At 36.3% G+C, this 23,481-nt stretch overlaps 1 pseudogene; it reads left to right on the top strand.

The window, feature by feature from the left end:
* The first annotated feature begins 302 nt into the window (after window positions 1-302).
* LOC118840927 lies at window positions 303-1,751 on the top strand (annotated as a pseudogene).
* Window positions 1,752-23,481: the final 21,730 nt, after the last annotated feature.

Here is a 23,481-nt window from a genome sequence, read left to right as displayed (position 1 = left end):
CAACATTTGTCACTTTCCCCTTCTATCATTTTAGTCACTCTGACAGGTATAAAATGAGATCTTAATTTGCATTTCTCTATGTAATAATGATTTAGAACATTTTTTCATATGACTATAAATTGTTTTGATTTCTTCATTGGAAAACTGCCTGTTCATATCTTTTGACCATTTATCAATTGAGGAATAGTTTGTATTCTTACAGATTTGACAAAGGTCTTTATATATTTCAGTAGCAAATGGTAGCCCAAGCCACCACAGGCAGTTGAGGGAGCTGGGGTGGGGGTGGGGATTGGGAAGACAGGATGGAGCCAAACCAGATGGAAAAGAAGGTTTTAGAGCTTAGTGAATCTCATCAAAGCAAGGTCCATTCATTGTTTAAGGTCCCTTTTCTTCACAAGAGCCACACTGGGAGCTGATGACAATGACAAACCAAGACACTTTGACTCATCTCTCAGGCATCCTCCTTTTGGCAAATGACCTTATCAAGGATCAATCCATCTGGGTATGGAATCAAGGAGGGGACAGGCCAAAAGCTGTTGAATATACTGAGAAAAACTCTTAAAGGAAGTGAAAGTAAAGAATTGGACACAGCACATGACATACCACCTTTGGTTCCATTTGGAGATGTAGTTGATTGCCTAGCTGTTCATACAAAGAAATGCAGATATTTTTCAGCTAGGATCAACATATAGTATTACACAAATCATTTTTTGCATCTGTAAATAAGATCATGAAATGTACTAAATCTTGCTCTGTGAATTTTAAGAACAATGAGAAGAAAACCACAGTTAAATTTGGAGAAGTTAAATACTGCTCTCTACAGGTTCCAAGATGTCAAGATGATGAAAGGAATATGATTTATTTAGAACTAATATAATCTGATGATTTGGAAGCATACCCTGTATTGCTGGGAAATTTTATCTTACATCTTTATGAAATAATTCAGAAAGAATGCTTCACAGAACAGTTTTATATAAAGATTAGAAACCTGGCTATCTGCAAGGTTTAAGTGGAGTTTATGTTTTCCTACAGAAACTTTTGGTTATGGTTTTTGACATCAGTTAAAACCACCTCAAAAGTTGATTCAGCCATCCACAATTATGCATATTCCCCCAGCTATGGAAAGAACAAACCGTCTAACAAATATTATCACACCACAACTAGTAGACTATCCAGCATTCCTATCACCAAACTCAAATGCTATTGTTGGGACTCAAGAAAAACAGACTCATTCATCATCTTCTTTATGTCTTCAAAAACTACGGCAACAATCTCGACACTGGCTTGACAGAATAAAGAAAGAATATAGAAATTTGAAAACATGGGAAGAAAAATCCAATTATTTAGACCAAATTGTTCACATGAAAACAGAAACAAAAGAATTTCCTGACTCTAAGGACAGTAATGGCAATGATGACCTCTTTATAAAGCATGATTCTCCACTCCTAACAAGTTTCTCTCAGTCACCATAATTCTCATTTAAAAAACAAGAGGATAAACCTCTTTCATCTGAGGCTTACCTGCTTCATTTTCTACTGCCTATACCTGTTTCTTCCAACCAGGATGACTATTCCCAGGTCCAAACGTAGAACAAAACAGTCTCTCCACTTTCCTCCAACTATCCCTGAAGCCAGGCATACAACATTTTTGAGTTACCTGTCAAAACACCTAAAATTAGGAAGATCCTGCCACTGGTAGAAACGAAAGCAGAGCCTTCAGATTTATCTTTGATTATTCAAGGAAAATACTGAGACAGGACTCCTGGGAACCAAGATGGCGAAGTAAGCAGTGAGTCACTCTCACTCTCCCTTACTGACCTTAAAAAACCCAGAAAATACTGTCCCAGGAAAAATCTTAGAACAGTGGAGCCAGCAGAAAGATGGGGTGCAGCAGTTTTTAGCTCATGAGGCTAGGAGGATTAACAGCAAAGGTCTCTCTTGCTGTGGGCTGAAGGGAACCAGTACAGGATGGGAGCCATCCCAGCAAGCCAGCAGCAAGCCCAGCTCAGTGGACCAGTGGGAGATCCTGAGCCTCAGAGTGGAGGAGGAGGCAAGAGTCAACATCAAGACCACAGTGTGCCTTCGCACAACCAGGGGAATTGGCAGATAACAACACAGACAGGCGTCCATCAGTGGCTGAGCTTACCTGTGCTCTAGTGCAGCCCTTGTGTAACCAGAATGGACTTTGTTTTCTTTGAATGACTCAGCTTACCTCATTGAGCTTCCCTGGACACTGGGGCTTGCTCTTCTGGGGCAGGAAGCCCAGCGACCATGCCAGGAATCAGAGAACTTCCTGTGTGGTGAGTCATGGGGCTGGCTGAGGGGAGGTGTGTTAACCTGGTCTACGCTAGGAGGAGAGGCCAAGTCAAGAACCAATAGGCCCTGGTCGTTCAGGCGGCGCTTGATGATGTCAAAAACTCTATAAGAAGGGAGAGGACAGCTTGAAGATCCTCTCTTCCTTTTCCGGTTGGAGCCAGAGACGCCTACAGCCGAAGCTGAGCTGCTGGTAGCAGAGCTGACTGGAGTGCTGAGCAAGGACTGGAGGCCAGTGGGTAATCTTCTTACCGTAGAGGGGAAGCATGTATATGATTTTGCCTTATACTATCTCACTTCTCTGTGGCCTCCTGGTTACCCTTGTGAGGCGGACTTATCGGGCCTGGAAGCTTTTGATGAAAATATCAAAATGGGGATGCTGGTTTGTGGGCTTGTTACTGTGGAGTGTAAATACATGCTTTAGTTCTCCTGCCTTCTGCCTAGAGAATTCCTTATATCCTGCGGTTCCGGAACTTTTAGGCACATATGAGATTCTCTTTGAAATCATAAATTCTGCCTTCCTAATATACCTTGGAGAAGAGACCTTCAGTAGCCAGACTACCCCTCCCCCACACCTCACATCATGAGCTTCAGTGTAACCACAGAGAAATGCAGAAAGACCTCAGCACACACCAGCCAGCTCCAGCTCAACACCAGGTAAGCTACAGCATTATACAGCTTCTGACTGGCGGAACTGGAGGCTCTGGTACACAAAGCTAGTAACCATGCCCCCAGTCCCCAGCACAAGAAGTATGGGACATTGCTCCCTGTGCCCCAGAAACACAGATCCACTTTAAAAGTCAGGAAAAAGGCAATTACAATGAGCAAAAAGTAACTTAGAAAAACAAAGAAAATAAATTCTTACTATGGGGATAGGGAAGATCAGAATATGAATTCAGAAGAGGACAGCATTGACACTATAACCACATTTGAAACCTCAAAAGGGAATATGAACTGGTCTCAAGCTCAAAAAGCATACTTGAAAGAGCTCAAGAAGAATTTTAAAAGTCAAATTAGAGAGGTAGAAGAAAAACTGAACAATTTCTTTAAAAATACAATTGACAAAATGGAAAAAAAATCGCTAAAGAAAATAACTTAAAAAGTAAAATTGGCCAAATGGAAAGGGAGGGAGGTACAAAAGTTAACTGAAGAAAACAATCTATTAAAAATTAGAATTGGGCAAGTAGAAGCTAATGACTCTATGAAGCATCAAGAATCAGTCAAACAAAATCAAAAGAATGAAAAAAAAAAAGAAGAAAATGTAAAATACCTCATTGGAAAAACAACTGACCTGGAAAATAGATCCAAGAGAGATAATTTAAGAATTATTGGTCTACCAGAAAGCCATGATGAAAAAAAAGAGCCAAGAAATCTTCAAGGAAAGTATACCTGAGGTCCTAGAACCAGAGGATAAAATAGTCATTGAAAGAATCCACTGATCACCTCCTCAAAGAGATCCCAAATTGAAAATACCAAGGAATAGTGTAGCCAAATTCCAGAATTACCAGGTTAAGGAAAAAATACTGGAAGCAGCCAGAAAGAAACAATTCAAATATTGTGGAACTACAGTAAAGATCATACAGGACCTTGTAGTTTCTAAATTAAAAGATCAGAGAGTTTGGAATATGAAAACTGCATGGGGATTCCGGCAGAAGTCAAGAGTGGCCAGCAGGAGCTGGATGACCAGGAACCCAGGACCTTGGAATTCAGCCCTGGGGCAAGATGGACACTTTGCAGCCAGGTCCTGAGTGTGCTTTTTTGCTGCCTTCCCCTAGAACTGTTTGGGACCCGGGGGGGTGGTGGAGTTGACTATGGTGGGTGGGGGGGAAGTGCCACAGACCCCCAGAACCCCACCCTATTGGCTTTGTTGCAGAGCTGCCCCACAGAACTTGGAAGTGGGGAGCTGGAGCAGTGTGGAAAGAAGGAGACATCCCCAAGAGAACTTTATTTGGATATTTTTGTCTGCATTGAGACTTTGCTAATTAAAGCATGCAGGTACCTGAGGGTGACAGGGAGAGAGGAGGAAGCCCGCAACAGCAGTGTGGGGAGGACACGCCCTCGAGATCTTTACTTGGACTATTGACTAAAGAAATTGTTACTTGCTGTGACCTAGGGGTGGATGGTGGATAGTAAACAAGTATTTTGGGGTATGATACTGAATGATATGTTGTGAATGTTATCCTTTACTTCTGAGATGGGATCACAAAATGTAATGCCTCTGGTTCCAGGATCCATGGCTATTTAGATTATGTTAAAGCCAAGGATCCTGGAGGGGTGGAAACGTTACAGCAATCAGACTTTTCCCTGTTCTTCCCTTTTGGGATGCTACAACAATCAAGTCTCCCCTTTGTTTGAATTGGTGGGAAACCTTTTGCCGCCTTTGTTTTGGAATATTTCTCAGCTATTTCCCAGCACTGAGGCAATCAGGAGTCATTGACTTGTATATGATGTGATACTGGGGATGGGGAACTTTCACTCACCCTGCCTGGGTGAGGTCAGAGCCCTCAAGGCTCTGAATAGGCTATAACTGAGATGAGCTTGGTGTTTGACTTTTGGGGCTCACTCATGGAAAGAGTGTTGAGAGACCCTGGGCAAGTCGTTGTAACTGCCCCCCTCCAGCTTTGATAACCCAGACAGATAATGATGCTTCTCTGGTAACTATGTATTGTAATTTGATCAGACAAGGTCTGTTTGTTGATGTTTGTAATTTCAGTTTGTGTTTGCTCTAAAGTTCAGAAGGCTGATCTTTTCCCCCTGAACTAAGAGAATGATATATTTATGTTTGATTAAACTGAGATTATTAACCCCTTAAAGTTGCTTTCCTTAGAAAAGCAGATCAAAGAACCTGTGTTGGCAGCCCTCTGTGTGCTGGTTGTTGGTCTTACACAGCCACAGCAGCTGCTAGCAGATTGTTGCTACAATTTAAACTCATTTAAGCAAAAGCAAGAGCAAGAATAAGGTCTGATTTAAGAAGAAGCCCAGATGATAACCAATATACCTTTAAAAACCTTGCAAGACCAAATACTGCTCCAGAGTTTAACAAATGATTGAAAGAAAACTTTGGGAAATTCACAAACCCACAGGTAGTTTCAGCAGGCTTCTTTCACATAAATGTTAAAAACCTAGGTCTAGAGGAATATAATCAGAAAAAAGACCTAAAATACCTTGGAAAAGTTCAATCATGTGTGATACACTACAGTTGTTAAACAGTTCATATGCGAAATGCAAATATGAGGAACATAAGTACATCATGAATCTCCTACTAATGAAATATGTATAGGTTAGTCCTCTTATTTAGCAGCTCAGTACCAAATTTCATCTTGGTGGCATCATTGTTTTCACTGACATACAAATAAACATTCATGATACATATTTTTTTAAAAAGGGATATGAGATCTTTATCTGTGGAACTGTCTATAAAAAAAATTTTCCCAGTTTTCTGCTTTCTTTCTGGTATTGGCTACATGGGCTTTATTTGTACAAATCCTTTTTAATTTAATGTAATCAAAATTATCCATTTTAAATCTCACAATGCTCTCTCTTATTTATTCATAAGTTGTTCACCTATCTCTAAGCCTAATAGGTAAGTAATATATTCCATGTTCTTCAAATTTTCTTGTAATATCCTCCTTTACGTCTAAGTCATGTATCCATTTTGACCTTATCTTGGTAAATAGTATAGGATATTGGTCTATGCCCAATTTCTGCCATACTGCCTTCCAGCTTTCCCAACAATTTTTTACCAAATAAAGAATTTTTGTCATGAAAACTTAAGTCTTTAAATTTGACAATCACTGTTACTATATTCATTGGCTGCTGTAAATTGTATATCTACTCTGTTCTACTGATCTACCTTTCTATTTCTTATCTAGTACCAGATAGTTTTATAATTATTGCCTTATGGTATAGATCTGGTACTGCTAAACTTCTTTCCTTTACATATTTTTTTCATTAGTTCCTTTGGTATTCTTGATCTTTAGTTCTTCCAAATGAAATTTATTATTTTTTCTACCTCAGTAAAATAGTTTTTTCATAACTTAACTGGGATGACACTGAATATATAGATTAATTTTGGTAAAATTGTCATTTTTATTATATTGTCCTTACCTACCCTTAAACAATTTATATTTTTCCACTTATTTAAATCTGATTTCATTTACATACAAAGTTTTTTTATGATTTTGTTCATATGGTTCCTGGCTTTGTTTTGGCAGGTGTACTCCCAAATATTGTTTGGAGTTATTTTAAATGGAGATATTTTAAATATCTTCCTGCAGGGATATATCTTCCTGTTGGTGATATATAGGAATGCTGGTGATTTATGTGAGTGTATTTTATATCCTGATACTTTACTGAAATTATTATCTCAATCAATTTTTTTAGTTGAGTCTTTAGGATTTTCCAAGTATATCATCAAATCATCTGCCAAAAAAGAGATAGTTTTACTACCTCATTCTCTATTCTGATTCCTTCTGTTTCTTTTTCTTCTCTTATTGCCATTGCTAGGATTTCCAATATTATGTTGAATAATATCAACAATGGGAATCCTCTTTTCACACCTGATCTTACTGGGAAGGCTTCTAACTTGTCTCCATTACAAATAATGCTTGCTGATGGTTTTAATAAATGCTTATTATCAATTTAAGGAAAAGTTCATTTATACCAAGCTTTCAAGTGTTTTTAATAGAAATGAGTGTTATGCTCTATCAGATGCTTTTTCTGCATCTATTGATATAATCATATGATTTGTGTTACTTTTATCATGGATATAATCAATTATGTTAATCATTTTCCTTATGTTAAACCATCCCAGCATTCTGGGCATGAATCCTTCTTGGTCATAATGTATAATGTTTGTAAAATATTGTTGTAATCTTTTAGCTAGTATTTTATGTAGGATCTTCACATCCATATTCATTAATGAAATTGGTCTATAATTTTCTTTCTCTGTTTTTACCCTTCCTGGTTTAGGTATTAGTATCAAATTTGTTTGGCAGGACCTCTTCTTTGACTATTATTCCAAATGATTTATTTAATGTTGGAATTAGTTTGTCTTTAAATGTTTGATAGAATTCACTTGTAAATTCATCTGGTCCTGGTACTAAGCTCATTTATGGCCTGTCTAATTTCTTTTTCTAAAAATGAGTCTGCTTAGATATTCTATTTCCTTTTTCTAATCTAGAAAGTTTGTATTTTTGTAAATATTTTTCCATTTCACCTAAATTGCTAAATTTATTGGCATATAATTGGCAAAATAATTCCTTATAATTGCTTTGATTTGATCTTCATTAATGGCATATTCTCATTTTTCATTTTTAATACTAGTGATTTGGTTTTCTTCTCTTTTTAAAAAAATCGTATTAATGAAAGGTTTGTCTGTTTTATTGTTTTTTCACAATATCAACTCTTTGTTTTATTTATTAATTCAATAGTTTTTTACTCTCAATTTTTAATTAATAATTAATTTTAATTAATTAATAATTAATTAGTAAATAAAATAAATATAAATATAAAATATATAATATACATTGTAATATATAAATATAAAATTTATAAATATAAAATAAATGAATAGATAAAATGAAAAATTAACAAATTAATTAATTAATTTAGTTACAAAGTTTTTTTACCCTCAATTTTAAATTAATAAAATTGAGGGTAAAAAAACCTATTTAATTAATTTAATTTTTTAGGATTTCCAATTTAGTACTTAATTGAGGATTTTTAATTTGTTCTTTTTCTAGTTTTTAAAGTGCATATCCATTTCATTGGTCTGCTCTTTCTCTATTTTATTGATGTAATTACTTGGAGATATAAATTTTCCTCTGATTACTGCTTTTGCTGTATCCTATAGGTTTTGATATATTGTCTAATTACGGTCATTTTCTTTAATGAAATTGATGATTATTTCTGATTTGTTTTTTAACTCATTCATACTTTGAGATTAGGTTTTTTAGTCTCCAATTAGTTTTTTCCCTGCTCCTATGGTCCCTTGTTAAATATAATTTTTATTGCACTGTGGTCTGTAAAGGAAGTATTTAATATTTCTGCTTTTAGCTATAAAATTTTTATGTCCTAATATATGGTCAATCTTTGTAAAGGTACCATGTACCACTTCTATTTCTATTCAATTCTCTCTAGATATCTACCATATCTAGCCTATCTAAAATTCTATTCACTTCCTTGACTTCTTTCTTATTTTTTTGTTAGACTTATCTAGTTCTTAGAGCAGAAGATAAAAGTCCCCCACTATTAATAGTGCTATTATCTATTTCCACCTGTAATCCATTTAACTTTTCTTTCAAAATTTTAGATGCTATAGTGTTTGGTGCATGTAGGTTTAGTATTGATATTGCTTCATTATCTATGGTACCTTTTATCAGAATGGAGTTTTGCTGTTTATCTCTTTTAATTAAATCTATTTTAGCTTTAGCTTTGTCAGAGATCATGATTGCTACCCTTGCTTTTTTTTTGTATTGGCTGAGGCATAATAAATTCTACTCCAGCCCTTTATTTTAACTGTGTGTCTCTCATTTTTAAATGTGTTTCTTGGAAGTAACATATTGTAAAATTCTGTTTTTTAATCCATTCTGCTATCCATTTCCATTTTATAGATGAGTTCTTCACATTCTCATTCAAAGTTAGCGTTACTATTTGTGTATTTTCCCTCCATCCTATTTTTCCTCACTATTGCCCTTCTCAGCCTCTCTTTTTAGCCTATCCCTCTTTTAGTTTCCTTCTACCTGCTCTGTCCCTAATCCATACCCTATTAAAGAATCTCTCCTTTATCCTCTCCCCTAACCTTCCTATTATTTTTTCTACCCACTCCTCTAAAAGTTCCTCCCTTTTCCTCTCCCCACACCCTCTTAAATCTTTTTTTTTTAATTTCTTTTTTGGAGGGGGAAAGGCAGGGCAATTGGGATTAGGTGACTTGCCCAAGGTCACACAGCTAGTGTGTCAAGTGTCTGAGGATGGATTTGAACTTGGGTCCTTCTGATTCCAGGGCCTGCGTTCTATTTACTGAGCCACTCAGCTGCCCCTCACCCTCCTAAATCTTAATCCACATATCCTTCTAAATATCCCCCTTCCCAAACCTATCCTCTTACCCTCTTCTTTATAAGTTTAGAAGAATTTTATACCCTTCTAGATGTATATGTTGTTCTCTCTTTAAGCCAGATATAATGAGCATAAGGTTTCAGCATTAGCAGCCCTTGATCCCCACCTGTTTCCTCTGCATCAGTTCTTCCTCTCATGCCTCATTTGTATGAGATAATTTCTCCTTTCTACCTTTTCCTACCCAATTTTGTTTTTTAGAATCACCTTATCATTCTTAGCTCAGCCCCAACCTTTCTTTCAAACTACCCAAGGACTGATGACAGTCTTAAGAATACTGGTAACATTTTCACATATAAGAAGTAAACATGAAGTCCTTATTGAGTCCCTTGTAATTGGTCCTTAATGTATACCTTATATTTCTCCTGTGTGGCATATAAAAAGTTTGAGAGATATAGTTTCTGGGTAAATAATCATCTTATTATTCATGCTAGCAACAATTATAAAAGGGATCAGTAACACTCTCAAATGCCAAAGACCCTCATGGAATCCATTCAATGTTTATATGCACTTGGAAGAGTGGGTATTCCTGAGGGTGGCAATTAATTGATTGATTAACAATTAGTGGGAATGAATATTATAATGAGAGGCAGACTTATTCTAATGAGTGACTGGGGAATTGAATCTGGTTACTCAGCTTAGACAAAGAGACTTATCTATTACCCAAACTACCCCCACCTAGGGCAATCTAGACAAAAGGGAGTCCAGCTGAGTGGAACAGAATGGGCTGGAATTCACCTTAGATTAAATTCTTTGTCAGGTATCTAGTTGGGTAGGGCAACAACTCCCACTCAGGATCTAAAGGTATGTACTCCTGGGATTTGAGCAATCTCATCCATCAACAATTTCCTTTAGATGCTGGCTTTGTCTAGTACAGAATGAGGATCTAGAAAGGGAAAAATCCTGGATCCCCCCAATATTAACAATTACTTAATAATCATTTCTCTCACCTGAATCTTATATGTCAAATTTTCCATTAAGTTCTGTTCTTTTTGTGACAAATACCTGAAAGTCTTTCAATTCATTAAATATCCATTATTTTCATTCAAGATTATACTAAACTTTACCGGATAATTTAGTTTTGGCCACAACCCCAGCTCTTTTGCTCTTTGAAATATAGCATTCCAAGATCTACAGCCTTTTAGGGCAGCAACTGCCAGGTCTGTAATTCTGATTGTGACGCCACAGTACTTGAATTGTTTTTTTCATGTTGCTTGTAATATTTTCTCCTTAACCTGGGAGCTTTGAAACTTGGCTATAATATTCCTGTAGGTTTTCATCCTGGGATCTCTTTCAGATGGTGATCAGTGGATTTCTTTCTATTTCTACTTTACCCTCTTGTTGTAGAACTTCAGGGCAATTTTCTTAATTTCTTTTAATATTATATCAAGATTCTTTTTTTGATCATAACTTTCAGGTTGTCCAACAATTCTTATATTGTCTCATCTCACTCTGTTCTCCAAATCAGTTCTTTTTCTAATGAAATATTTCACATTCTCTTCTATTTTTTCATTCTTTTGATTTTGTTTCATTATTTCTTGGTATCTTATAAAATCATTGACTTCCCCTTGCACTATTCTAGTTTTCAAGATGTTTTCTTTTTTAAGATTCTAGATCTCTTCTGAAGTACTATTTCATACCTATTAGATTGGCTAATAAGACAGAAAAGGAAAATGACAAATGTTAGAGGGGATGTGGGGGAGATGACACATTAATGTACTGTTGGTGGAGTTGTGAGCTGATTCAACCATTCTTTAGAGCAATTTGGAACTATGCCCAAAGTGCTATGAAACCATGCGTACTCTTTGATTTAGCAATACCACTATCAGGTCTGTGAAAAGTACCTATTAGTACAAAGATATTTATAGTAGCTCTTTTCTGGGCACAAAGAATTGGAAATTGAGAGAATGTCCATCAATTGCGGAATGGCTGAACAAACTGTGATATGTGATTGTGATGGAGTACTACTGTGCTATAAGAAATGATGAACAGGATTCTCTCAGAAAAACCTGGAAAGACTTACATGAGCTGATGCAAAGTGAAATGTACACATACAAAATAACAGCAATATTGTAAGATGATCAGCTGTGAATGACTTAACTATTCTCAGCAATACAAGGATCCAAGACAAGTCTGAAGGACTTATGATGAAAAATGCTATCCATCCCCAGAGAAAGAACTGATAGTATCTGAATACAGATTGAAGCCTACTATTTTTACTTTTTTATTTTTCTTGAGGGTTTTTTTTTGTCTATTTTCTTTCACAACAGGACTAATATGGAAGTGTTTTGCATGACTTCAGATTACTTGCCTTCTCATTGAGGGGTGTGGGAGAGGAAGAGAGAGAATTTGGAATTTAAAGCTTAAAAAAATTTAAAGTTGTTTTTACATGTAATTGGGGGAAAATAAAATACTAAATAAAATTTTTAAAATGCAGAGATGGGAATAGAAGGAAGGCCAGAAAGAAACACAAATAAGCAAGACAGCTTTAAAATCTGTAGGTTGTATCTATTATATACTTTTTCAAAAACCTGTACATAATAAAAGCCTACAGTTTCATGTAAATCTGCTTTTTTGTTCTACTGTATACATGAAAATACTCATTCTATTTGGTTAAGTTCAGAATAAAAATAGATTGAGGCACAACATTACACCTATCAGATTGGCAAAGCAGGAAAATGATAAATGTTGGAGAAGATGTGGGAAAATCGGAACACTAATTCATTGTTGGTGGAGCTGTAAGCTGATCCAACCATTCTGGAGAGCAATTAGAAAATATGCCCAAAGGGCTATAAAAATGTGCACACCCTTTGACCCAGCAATACCACTTACAGTAATACCTAGGGCTGTATTCCAAAGAGATCATAAAAATGGGAAAAGGACCCACATGTACAAAAGCATTTATAGCAGCTCTTTTTGTAGTGGCCAAGAACTGAAAATTGAGGGGATGCCCATCAATTGGGGAATGGCTGAACAAGTTGTGGTGTATGAACGTAGTGGAATGCTATTGTGCTACAAGAAATGATGAACAGGCAGACTTCATAAATATCTGGAAAGACTTATGTGAACTGATGCTGACTGAAGTGAACAGAACCAGGAGAACATTGTACACAGTAACAGCCACAGTGTGTGATGACTGATTTTGATAGACTTAGTCCTTCTCAGCAATGGAAGGATCTAAAACAATTCCAAAGGACTCATGATGGAAAATGCCATCCATATCCAGAGAAAGAACTATGTAGTCTGAATGCAGAGTGAAACAGACTATTTTCTTTTTTGTTTTGTTTTGTTATGTTTTGGGTTTTTTTTTTTCTCATGGTTTCTCCCATTCATTCTAATTCTTCTATACAACAGGACTAATGTGAAAATATATTTAATAGGAATGTATATGTAGATCCTATATCAGATTACAGGTCATCTTGTGAGGTGAGGGGAAGGAAGAGGAAGAAAATTTAAAACTTAGGGAAATGAATGTTGAAAACTAAAAGTAAATAAATTTGCTAATAAAAAAGAAAAACTAAAAAAAAAAAGAATAAAAATCGATTGAAACAATGATTCTGTATCTCTTTCCAGTTGATTGATTTTCCTTTGTTAATTTTCTTGTCTTTCTTGGATTGCTCTTATTTTTTTTTCGAAATTTTTCCTCAGTTTCTCTTATTTGATTTTTAAGTTCTTAAGTTCTTCCAAGAACTCCTTTGGGGCTTGTGAGCATTTGATTTTGCTCTTTGGGGTAAGAGTAACTTTATTTACTTCAGTATCTTCCTCTGAATATGAGCCTGATCTTCTCTATCTATCTCCATAGTGGCTGTCTATGGTTCTTTCTCCTTTGCTTACTCATTTTTATTTTATTTTGTGTTTTTTTTTTGTTTTTTTGTTTTTGCAACTCATTATTATAATCAGCTCTAGTCCCAGGATGCGGAGAATGGTACCCCAGATCTCAGTTCCTTCTTACTGTTATTTTCTGAGCTTTGTCCAGGGCCAACCTCAGCACTCCTCTCCACCCCAAAACCATAGGTAGGGTCCTCAGCCATACTGTGCCGGAAACACTCATGCTCCCTGTGGACCCACCAGTAGCTGCAACTTTCAGCTTTCCCCTCCTGCCTAGTACTGAAACCAGTGATTCAGCTCTTTTGTAAGTGCACACAGCCATCAGTGTCCCTGACCCATTGCTACCACACTCACTGGGCATGTGCTAGCTCCTTCTCAACATCAGCGGTAGTCCGGGACTGATTCTCATCAGCACAGTGGGGCCACCAGAGGTCATTCAGTCTTTCCCTGCCCAAATGTCTGACCCCAACACTGTCTGTGAGGTGAAAATTCCTGTGACCTAGGCTGAGGCAGCCTCCCAACACAGCTGCCCCTAGGATTTGTTACTTGTTGTTTCAGTCGAGATAGCCTAAAGGCCTTCATTTGGGCCAAACCCCAGTCCCTGAGGTCTTTCCTGGGGTCTTCTCCCTTTGTCCCAGGAAGACCACTGCTCTATCCCAAGTCTTGTTTATTTTTGCTACGTCCACCCAGAGGTGCTGTGATGCCTTGTTTATGGAGGAAATCTGGAGAGCATAGAATTTTCTGTTTTACTGCACCATCTTCTCAGAATGCCCCACTGGCCATATGAGTCTTACACTAGAAGTGGAAATGCAAACTTTCAGAACCATGTTGGAAAGCTTTCATGAAGATCCCAATATATTCTTCTTGAACCAAGCAATGTCTTCAATGCCTTGGAATATTCCTTCACAAAGAGACTTTTTCTATAATCCATTTGGTTCGGTATCGAACGTTTGGGATTTAGCTCTATTCTATGGACTATGGTCATTACAGAGAAAGCAAGGAAGACTTACCATGGGCATTCAAGGTTCTCTATCCGATAGAACTATAGCAAATCAATCAGTTTTAATGAAGAACACATTCTTTAAAAGGATAAGCATATTCAAGATGGGATAAAGTAATAGACATTGAATTCAATGTATCATTTGTAATGGAATTAGGAACAACAACTTGCACTTTAAGACTAGTGTTAGGAGGAAGAATGATATGGGGTACTTCGTATGTAGCTGGAGTACATTTTCTTTTTGTGCTGATGAATCAATGAATATCTACTGTTGATACAAGGACAAACCATTTCTTATAAGATGAACTATGGAATGGCAAAGATTGCATTTTATCAAGACTTGTTTTCTTTCGTTTAATTCAATACGTTACAGTAGGCCTAGACTGTGCCTGTTTTCAGCATCTTGGTTCCAGTTAAGACTTTTCCCTTTTCCTTAACTGGCAGAAAGGATTTTTTTTTTGGTAGAATATTTACTGAAAGAGAAGATTCATTTCTTGGGCAAACAAAATCTAATGGAACTTCAATAGGCTTGACGAAATGAAGATAATAACAGCGATCTAGGAAGTCAAATAAGAGCCCTGAATGACAGCAGATTTTTTTCTTTCTGTGGAATGGTGTCTATTTATAGGGAAATATTCTCTTTCTGTAAAGCTGTCACCTAGCTTTAGAGGAATGCAAGATACTGAACTCCCATTCATTCACATGGAGGCCAAGGCAACATTGGGTCTTACACTAGAAGTTTACACTAGATATCAAAACACAGCCTTTAAAACACTGCTGGAAATCTTTTAAGAAGAACCCTATCTAGGGACGAAGCCAAGATGGTAGAGTAAAGGCAGGGACTTGCTGGAGTTCTCTCCCAACCGCTCCAAACACAATTATAAAATGACTCTAAACAAATTCTAGAGCAGCAGAGCCCACAAAAAGATGGAGTAAAACAAATTTCCAGCCCAAGACAACTTGTAAGGTCGGCAGGGAAGGTCTGTTGCATGAGGGTGAGAGAGAAGTACAGACCAACACAGGCCATGCCAGCACAGATTGGGCCCCAGTAAACCCAGAGCAACCGTCGAGGCAACTGAATCACTGGCAGCAGGGGCAGTTTCCAGACTTCTCAGCCTACAAACACCAAAGACATCTTAGAAGGTCAGCAGGAAAGGTCTATTGCACCTGGATGAGAGTGGCGCGTAGTCTAACACAGGCTGTACCAGCACAGCCCCATCCTGAGCAAACCAGGAGCAGGCCTTGGGAGTGACTAAATGGGAAGCTCTCAGCCCACAGACAATAAGGGAATTGAACAACTGGTCAGGAGGAGGTTACAAAGGTCTTTTTGCTAGCACTGAGGCAGGACTCTGTTGCTTTTTTCATACTCAGATCTGGGTCACAGTCCTGAGTGACAGTGCCAAGGCAAGGAGGAGCACCAGCATAGCAAAATCTGTGGCCAAAGTGGAGGGGGGACCCTCCTCACAGTTGCAGGATAGAAAAGAGTGCTTATGGTCACTCACAGATGACAGCACAGGCCAGGAGAATAGTAAACACCTCCCCTTAGATCATACCACCTAGGAAGAACTGAAAACTTTCAGGTCCCTAGAGGTATCTCTGAAAACACTTGCACAAAACCCCTGAAGCTTGGGACAGTTCACCCTCCACCTTGGAAGCAGAACCCTACCTTAACAAAAAGTTAAAAAGTCAAGTAATAGGCTAGGAAAATGAGCAAATAACAGGAAAAATCCTCTATGACTTGATGATCATTTAATATCATTTAATATCATTTTTGTAACTTTAACCAGAGGAAGAGACTGAACTGATTAACCAGCTGAACCTAAGCTTCTTTGTTCTTTGAGTAAACTCAGAAAATGCCTCTTCCTATGTCAACAAGGCCAGATCGGGCTGACTTAAAAGCATTCCTTCTTCCTCTGTCTAAGGTCATTAAGGATGAGACCCTTAACCTGAGAAAACTATCTTGAATAATGTGACTTTTCTTATCTTAATATTTTATGGGCATATACTATGTTACGGAATGTTAATGGTAAATTAAACACAGAAACGCTGGGTTGTAATTCCAGTTGACACTTTGTCAACTCTCCTATCTTATTGTATTTACAACCTATTCCATTAAGGAAAATCCTTGTCTTGTGTCATGGTTAAACATACATGGGGATCATAAAAGCGAAGTAACGCAGGCATGCTGAGTTGGGACTGAAAATGTATTTAAGCTTTCTCATTTCTTTGTTCAGGCAGTCAGACTTTGTCTGGCATAATACATGTATGTATCTGCTAACTTTAAGGGAATAAATGAATAAGTAATATAAAATTTCTATCATCTAGCTTGTTTGCCTTCTTTAATCAAACTCTCAGGTTGACAGATTGTAGAGAGTTACTATAGTGATAAGGAAGAGAAAAACACACACTCAGAAGACAACAAAGCCAAAACTCCTACATCCAAAGCCTTCAAGAAAAATATGAATTAGTCTCAAGCCATGGAAGATCACAAAAAGAATTTTGAAAATCAAGTAAGAAAAGTAGAGGAAAAATTGAGAAGAGAAATGAGAACAATGAAAGAAAATCATGAAAAACAAGTCAACAGCTTGGTGAAGGAGACACAAAAAAATACTGAAGAAAATAATACCTTAAATCAAGCCTCAAAACAAATTCTGGAGAGACAGAACCCACAAAAGGATGGTGTAAAACAATTTCCCTGCCCAAGATAATTTAGAAGGACTGCAGGAAATATGTCTCACTTCAGTAAAAAGGGAGCATAGCCCAGTGCAGGCAGTTTCCAGGCAAGCCAGTGGGAGGCCTCTAGCCCCAGCATAGATCAGTAACTTATGACCCATGGTCCTGGCTCAGCAGGCCAGTGGCATAGCAGGTCAGCTGTGAGGCCTCCAACCCCAGCACAGCAGACAAGCCACCAGCTCTTGATGCCCCAGCACAACCAGCAAGCTGCCAGCCCTGGAAGCCCCAGTGCACCAAGCCAGTGACCAGGTCCTTAGCCTCCACTGCAAGAAGCTCAGCACAGTGCCTCCTGAATGCCAAGAGCAGAGCGCAATTTTAAAAGTCATGAAATAGAATGCAAAAATGAGCAAAAAAACCAAAAAACAAAAAAGCTTTGTCCCCTATGACAACAGGGAAGATCAAAACACAAACTCAAAAGAGAACAACAATGTCAAAATATGGACATCTGAAGCCTCAAAGAGAATTGGTCTTAAAACCAAAAAGTCCTCCTGAAAGAGCTCAAAAAAGAATTTTAAGAAGCAGATAGTTAAAAGAAAAACTGGGGAAGGGGGAGGGAAATGAGAGTTATGCAAGAGAATCATGAAAAAAGAGTCAACAGCTTGGTAAAGGAAGCACTAAAAATGGAAAATGATGTACAAAAATTCACTGAAGAAAAGAACTTCTTAAAAAGTAGAATTGGCCAAAAGGAAAACGAGGTACAAAAGCTAAATACTAAAGAAAATAATTCCTTAAAAATAGGAATAGGGCAAGTGGAAGCTAATGACTCTATGAGATATCAAGAATTAATTTTTAAAAAAGAATGAAAAAATAGAATAAAATGCAAAATACCTCATTGGAAAAATAAATGACCTGGAAAATAGATCCAGGAGAGATTTAAGAAATATTAAACTACCTGAAAGCCATGATAAAACAAACAAAAAAAAAGAGCCTGAACAGCATCTTTCAATAAATTATCAAGGAAAATTGCCCTGATATCCTAAAACCAGGGGCTAAAAGAGTAATTGAAAGAATCCACTGATCACCTCCTAAAAGACATCCCAAAATGAAAACTCCAAGGAATATTAAAGCCAAATTCCAGAACTCTTAGAGCAAAAGGAAAAAACACTGCACGCAGCCAGAAAAGAAAGAATTCAGATATCGAGGAATCATAGTTAGGATTAGACAGGATTTGCAACTTATACACTAAAGGATTGCAGGGCTTAGAATATGATATTCCAGATGGCACAGGAGCTTGGATCACAACCAAGAATCAACTACCCAGCAAAACTGAGCATAATCTTTCAGGGGAAAAAACAAAATGGACCTTCAATAAAATATCGGACTTTCAAATTTTCCTGATGAAAAGACCAAAGCTGAATATAAAATTTGATTTTCAAATATAAGACTCATGAAAAGCATAAAAAGGTAAACAGCAAAGAAAAAAAATAAGTTATTCAATAAGGTTAAAGTGTTTACATCCCTACGTGGGAAGATGATATGTATAACTCTTAAGAATTGTATCTCTATTTGGGCAGTTAGAAAGAGTACACAAAGACAGAGTGTATGGGTATAAGTTGACATTGATGTAATGATATAAAAAAATTAAGGGGTGAAAAAAGTATTGTACTGGGAGAAGAGGAAAGGGGGAGGCAGAATGGGATAAATTATAACACATGAAGAAGTATGGAAGACCTATTACAGTAGAGAGAATGAAGGGGTGGGGTAAACATTGCTGAACCTTAGTATTATCAAATTTGGCTCAAAGAGGGTCAACATACACATTCAGTTGAGTATAGAAATCTATCTTACCCTATAAGAAAGTAGGAGGGAATGGGGAAAAGAAAAAGGGGTGGCTAATAGAAGGGAGGGCAGATTGAAGGAGGTGATGGTCAGGAGCAAAACAATGGTGAGGAGGGACAGGGTGAAAAAGAGAGAAAAGTATAAACAGGGGAAATGAGATGGAAGAAAATACATAGTTAGTAATCATAACTGTGAATGTGAATGGAGTGAACTCTCCCATAAAATGGAAGCAGATAGTAGAATGGATTAAAAACCAGAATCCTACAATATGTTGTTTAGAAGAAACACAGCTGAAGCAGAGACAGATACAGAGTAAAGGTAAAAGGCTGAAGCAGAATGTATTATGCTTCACCTGAAGTTAAAAGGGCGGGGGGGAGGGGGGGAGGCAGGTAGCAATCCTGATCTCAGACAAAGCAAAAGCAAAAATAGATCTAATTAAAAGAGACAAAAAAGAAAACTACATATTGCTAAAAGGTAACATAAACAATGAAGTAATATCAATATTAAACATATATGCACTAAATGGTATAGCATACAAATTTCTAAAGGAGAAGTGAAATGAATTACATGAAAAAATAGGCAGAAAAACTATTCTAGTGGGGGATCTCGACGTCCCCCTCTCAGAAGTAGATAAATCTAACCAAAAAATAAACAAGAAAGAGGTTTAGGAGGTGAATATAATTTTAGAAAAGTTAGATATGATAGACCTCTGGAGAAAACTGAATGACAATAGAAAGGAATATACCTTTTTTTCAGCAGCACATGGCACCTACATAAAAACTGACAATGTATTAGGGCATAAAAACCTCACAATCAACTGAAGAAAGGCAGAAATATTTAATGCATCCCTTTCGGATCATGATGTAATAAAAATTACATGTAATAAAGGGCCATGGAAAGATCATTTAAAAATTAATTGGAAACAATAATCTAATCCTAAAGAATGACTGAATCAAAAAACAAATCATACAAGCAATAAATAATTTCACCAAAGAGAAAGACTATAACCAGACAATATACAAAAATTTTTGAGATGCAGCAAAAGCAGGACATAGGGGAAATTTTATATTTCTAAATGCTTACATCAATAAAATAGAGAAAAAGCAGATCAATGAATTGGGCATGCAAGTAAAAAAGCTATAAAAAGAACAAATTAAAAATCCCCAATTAAACAACAAATTAGAAATGAAAATCAAAGGAGATATTAATAAAGTTGAAAGTAAGAAAACTATTGAACTAATAAATTAAAACTAAGAGCTGGTTTTATGAACACAAAACAATAAAAAAGATGAAACTTTGTTAATTTAATAAAAAAAAAGAAGAAAACCAAATTACCGGTATCAAAAATGAAAAGGCTGAAATCACTACCAATGAAGAAGAAACAAAAGCAATAATTAAGACCTACTTTGTCCAGGTGTATGTCAATAAATCTGGCAATCTAAGTGAAATGGATGAATATTTATGAAAATATAAATTGCCCAGATTAACAGAAGAGAAAATAAAATACTTAACTCTATTTTAGAAAATGAAATTGAACAAGCCACCAATGAACTCCCTAAGAAAAAATCTCCAGGGCCAGATGAATTTACAAGTAAATTCTACCAAACATTTAAACAACAATTAATTGCAATATTATATAAACTATTTGGGAAAATAGGCAAAGAAAGATTTTATTAAATTCTTTTAATGACACAAATATAGTGCTGATACCTAAATGAGGAAGAGCCAAAAGAGAGAAAGAAAATTATAGACCAATTTCCATAACGAATATTGATGCAAAAAAAAATTTTAAATAAAATGCTAGCAAAGAGATTACAGCGATATATCACCAGGATAATACACTATGACCATATAGGATTTATACCAGGAATGCAGGGCTGGTTCAATATTAGGAAAACTATCAGCATAATTGACCCTAACAATAATAAAACCAACATATATCATATGATTGTCTCAACAAATGAAGAAAAATTTTTGACAAAATTGAGGACCCATTCTTGTGGAAGGAACAAAACAAAAACAATGAAAGAGCATAGGAATAAATGGAGCTTTCCTTAGAATGATAAGTAGTATTTATATAAAACCATCAGCAAGCATTATCTGTAATGGGGATAAGCCAGGAACCTTCCTAATAAGATCGGGGTGAAACAATGATGTTCATAATCAATACTATTATTCAATATTGTACTAGAAATGTTACCTTTAGAAACAAGAGAAGAAAAAAGAAACCGAAGGTATTCTTGAAGGCAAGGCAGAAATAAAACTATGGCTCTTTGCAGATGATATGATTGTATACTTGGAGAATCCTAGAGAATCAACTAAAAAACTATTTAAAATAATTAACAACTTTAGCAAAGTTGCAGGATATAAATTAAACCTACATAAATCATCAGCATTTCTATATATTACCAACAAAGCCCAGCAGCAAGAGATAGAAAGAGAAATTCCTTTTACAATAACTATAGACAACATAAAATACTATGGAGTTTATCTGCCAAGACAAACCCAGGCACTATATGAACACAATTACAAAACACTTTTCTTTTTTTTTATTAAATTAAGATTTTTTTATTTTTAGTTTACAATACTCAGTTCTGCATGATTTTGAGCTCCAGATTTTCTTCCTCCCCCTCCCCAACTCCTCCCCCAGACAGCATGGAATACAATATATCTTCTACATATAACTTTGCATTAAACTTATTTACACAATAGTCAAGTTGTAAAGAAAAATTATGACCAATGGAATGAATCACGAGAAAGAAGAAACAAAATTAAAAAAAAAAAGGAGAGCAAACAGTTTGCCTCAATCTGCATTCAGACTCCATAGTTCTTTCTCTGAATGTAGACAGCTCTCTCCATCATGAGTCCTTTGGAGTTGTCTTTGAAACTTATGTTGCTGAGAAGAGCCAAGTCTATCAAGGTTAGTCATCACAGAATCAATATATCTGTGGTTGTGTATAATGTTCTCCTAGTTCTGCTCTGCTCACTCAGCATTATATCATGTAGGTTTTTCCAGGTTATTATGAAGTCTTATCTTCCCCATTTCTTATATCACAATAGTATTCCATTACCTTCATATACCACAACTTGTTCAGCCATTCCCCAATTGATGGGCATCCCCTTGATTTCCAATTTTTTGCTACTACAAAAAGAGCCGCTATAAATATTTTTTGTACATACAGGTCCTTTTCCCACTTGTGTGATCTCTTTGGGATACAGTCCTAGAAGTGGTATTGCTGGGTCAAAGGGTATGCACATTTTTATAGCCCTTTGTGAATAGTTCCAAATTGCTCTCCAGAATGGCTGGATCAGTTCACAACTCCACCAGCAATGTATTAGTGTTCCAATTTTCTTACATCCTCTCCAGCATTTATCATTTTCCTGTTTTGTTATTTTAGCTAATCTGACAGGAGAGATGTGGTACCTAAGAGTTGTTCTGATACAAAACACTTTTCATATCAATAAAGTCAGATATAAACAATTGGAAAAATATCAATTGTTCATGGGTATGATGAGACAATATAATAAAAATGACAATTCTACCTAAATTAGTTAACTTATTCAATGCCATACCAATTAAACTACCAAAAAATTATTTCATAGCACTAGAAAAAACAATAACAGAATTCATCTGGAAGAACTAAAGGTCAAGAATATCAAAGGAATTAATGAAAAAATGCAAAGGAATGTGTCCTATCCATACCAGATCCAAAACTACATTTTAAAATTGTAATCATCAAAATTATCTGGTACTGGCTAAGAAATAGAGTAGTGGGTCAGCGGAATGGATTAGGTACACAAGACACAGTAGTAAATGAACATAGCATAGCATAGGTTTGAGAAACCCAAAGACCCTAGCTTCTGTGTAAAAACTCACTATTTGACAAAAACTGCTGGGAAATCCAACAGCATGGCAGAAACTAGGCATAGAACAACATTTTTTAAAATTTATTTTTATTTTTAGTTTACAACAGACGGTTCTACATAATTTTGAGTTCCAGATTTTCTCCCCTCTCTACCCCCTCCCTCCCCAAAACGGCATGGAATTTCATATAACTACCACGAATGACTTTGCATTGAATTAATTTATACACTAGTCAAGTTCCGGAGAAGAATTACAACCAATGGAATGAATAACGAGAAAGAAGAAACAGAACCAAAAAAAAAAAAACCCAAAAACAAAAACAGAAGAGAAGAGAAAAAGGTGAGTGTGAAGTGTGCCTCAATCTGCATTCAAACTTCATAGTTCTTTCTCTGGATGTAGATAGCACTCTTCATCGTGAGTCCTTTGGAGTTGTGCTTGCACCTTGTGTTACTGAGAGGAGCGAAGTCTGTCAAGCTTGGATAGAACAACATTTTATACCATATATCAAAATAAAGTCGAAATGGGTACATGATTAAGAAATACAGGGTAATACCACAAGCAAGTTTACCTGACAGATCTATGGGGAAGGGAAGAATTTATGACCAAACAGGTAATAAAGAAAGTTACAAGACATAAAATGGATAATTTTGATTGTATTAAATTTAAAAGGTTTTGTACAAACAAAACCAATGCAACCAAGATTGCAAGGAAAGTAGAAAGCTGGAAAACAATTTTTAAAGCAAGTATAAAAGGCTTCATTTCTCACACATATTGAGAACTGAGTCAAACTTGTAAGAATTAAAATTATTCTCTAATAGTTCAAAAGATATGAACAGGCAGTTTTCAGATGA

Source organism: Trichosurus vulpecula, chromosome 1 (assembly GCF_011100635.1).
Source record: "Trichosurus vulpecula isolate mTriVul1 chromosome 1, mTriVul1.pri, whole genome shotgun sequence".
Lineage (NCBI taxonomy): Eukaryota > Metazoa > Chordata > Mammalia > Diprotodontia > Phalangeridae > Trichosurus > Trichosurus vulpecula.
The sequence above is the reverse complement of the archived record's forward strand: the minus strand, read 5'-3'. Positions and strand labels throughout refer to the sequence as shown.